Below are 2,964 nucleotides of genomic sequence, written 5' to 3' on the forward strand. Positions count from 1 at the left end.
GGAAATGGCACAAGCACACACACACAAGCATCCTCGGAAGAGGACAGTTCGAGTGACAGGTCAAATCCAAGAGTTCCGAAGACTACCTCCAGGAACAATCGGGAACAAGACCGATTACAAGTCGTCGAGTCTGTTACTGGGCGAACACGAGATGCGCACAGGAAATCGATCAGCCCTCACAATGGCCCAAGGCCAGAGATCGGACTGCTACGATTTACCCCAACAATCATCGTGCCACTCTTCGCAGAGAGGTGATAGACGCCAACGAGCCCGCGCATAGCAATCGAGGTGTAAAAAGGGCGTTGAAGGCAGGAAGCCTGGACGAAAGAGGCTACGAGGTCACCTCGAAGCGGTCTAAGAATCGGGCGCACTTGGGGCGACTACCAGTGCCAACCCCTTATCCCGCGGTGCGTCCGACACACAGAAATTTCCAAGGCGGCCAAGGAGCCTCCCCGCATAGCAATCGGGGTGTGAGGTTACGGATGCAGCATTGATAGCAATCGAGGTGGGAGGCGAAGGATGCAGAAGTGAGAGCCGAGGGATGTAGCAGAGATAGCAATCGGGGTGTGTGATGCAGAAGAGATAGCAATCGAGGTGTGCGGTGGGAAGGGCCCAGCAGCCAGAATGCATGAAGCGACGGATGAAGCAGTGATGACAACCGGGCTGTGAGGAGAGGAGGGATGCAGCCAAGAAAGCAATCAGGGCTCGAGGCAAGGGATGCATCAAGGATAGCAATCATGTTGTGAGGCGAGATTCCAAAGGCTAAACGTGAGAGGCTGCAGGGTCGACTCAGAGAGGTCTATGCATGTGAGAGGCTGAAAGCAAGGTCAACTCGGAGCGGTCTATGCATCGGGCGCGCTTGGGGCGACTACCAGTGCCAACCCCTTATCCCGCGACGCGTCCGACAAAGAGAACGTTCCAAGGCGGCAGAGGAGGTTACCAGCCGAAGGATGCAGTAGCAATAACAGGTATAGTTCCGCGGCGGCCGAGAAGACTCACCGCATAGGAATCGGGATGCGAGGCGAGGGATGCGGCGGGAAGGCCCCGACGGCTAAACGGAAGAGGCTGCAGGGCCGCCTCGGAATGGTCCAAGCATCGGACGCGATTGGGACGACTACCAGTGCCAACCCCTTATCCCGCGATGCGTCCGATACACAGATAGTTCCAAGGCGGCCGAGGAGCCTCACCGCATATCAATCGGGGTGCGAGGCGAGGGATGGGGCGGGAAGGCCCCAACGGCTAGACGGAAGAGGCTTCAGGGCCACCTCGGAATGCTCCAAGCATCGGACGCGCTTGGGGCGACTACCAGTGCCAACCCCTTATCCCGCGATGCGTCCGATACACAGATGGTTCCAAGGCGGCCGAGGAGCCTCACCGCATAGCAATCGGGGGTGCGAGGCGAGGGATGGGGCGGGAAGGCCCCAACGGCTAGACGGAAGAGGCTTCAGGGCCGCCTCGGAATGGTCCAAGCATCGGACGCGCTTGGGGCGACTACCAGTGACAACCCCTCATCCCGCGATGCGTCCGATACGAAGATGGTTCCAAGGCGGCCGAGGAGCCTCACCGCATAGCAATCGGGGTGCGAGGTGGGGGATGCGGCGAGATGGCCCCAACGGCTAGACGGAAGAGGCCACAGGGCCGCGTCGGAATAGTCCAAGCATCGGACGCGCTTGGGGCGACTACCAGTGACAACCCCTTATCCCGCGATGCGTCCGATACGAAGATAGTTCCAAGGCGGCCGAGGAGCCTCACCGCATAGCAATCCGGGTGCGAGGTGGGGGATGCGGCGAGATGGCCCCAACGGCTAGACGGAAGAGGCTGCAGGGCCGCCTCGGAATAGTCCAAGCATCGGACGCGCTTGGGGCGACTACCAGTGACAACCCCTTATCCCGCGATGCTTCCGATACGAAGACAGTTCCAAGGCGGCCGAGGAGCCTCACCGCATAGCAATGGGGGTGCGAGGTGAGGGATGCGGCGAGATGGCCCCAACGGCTAGACGGAAGAGGCCACAGGGCCGCCTCGGAATAGTCCAAGCATCGGACGCGCTTGGGGCGACTACCAGTGACAACCCCTTATCCCGCGATGCATCCGATACGAAGATAGTTCCCAGGCGGCCGAGGAGCCTCACCGCATAGCAATCGGGGTGCGAGGCGAGGGATGCGGCGAGATGGCCCCAAAGGGTAGACGGAAGAGGCTGCGGGGCCGCCTCGGAATAGTCCAAGCATCGAACGCGCTTGGGGCGACTACCACTGCCAACCCCTTATCCCGCGATGCGTCCGATACACAGATAGTTCCGAGGCGGCCGAGGAGCTGGGGGATGCGGCGAGATGGCCCCAACGGCTAGACGGAAGAGGCTGCAGGGCCGCCTCGGAATAGTCCAAGCATCGGACGCGCTTGGGGCGACTACCAGTGACAACCCCTTATCCCGCGATGCGTCCGATACACAGATAGTTCCGAGGCGGCCAAGGAGCCTCACCGCATAGCAATCGTGGTGCGAGGTGGGGGATGCAGCGAGATGGCCCCAACGGCTAGACGGAAGAGGCTGCAGGGCCGCCTCGGAATGGTCCAAGCATCGGACGCGCTTGGGGCGACTACCACTGCCAACCCCTTATCCCGCGATGCGTCCGATACACAGATAGTTCCAAGGCGGCCGAGGAGCCTCACCGAATAGCAATCGGGGTGCGAGGCGAGGGATGCGGCGAGAAAGCCCCAACGGCTAGAGGGAAGAGGCTTCAGGTCCGCCTCGGAATGGTCCAAGCATCGGACGCGCTTGGGGCGACTACCAGTGACAACCCCTTATCCCGCGACGCGTCCGATACACAGATAGTTCCAAGGCGGCCGAGGAGCCTCACCGCATAGCAATCGGGGTGCGAGGCGAGGGATGCGGCGAGAAGGACCCAACGGCTAGACGGAAGAGGCTTCAGGGCCGCCTCGGAATGGTCCAAGCATCGGACGCGCTTGGGG

This window comes from Cryptomeria japonica, unplaced genomic scaffold (genome assembly GCF_030272615.1).
Source record: "Cryptomeria japonica unplaced genomic scaffold, Sugi_1.0 HiC_scaffold_407, whole genome shotgun sequence".
Lineage (NCBI taxonomy): Eukaryota > Viridiplantae > Streptophyta > Pinopsida > Cupressales > Cupressaceae > Cryptomeria > Cryptomeria japonica.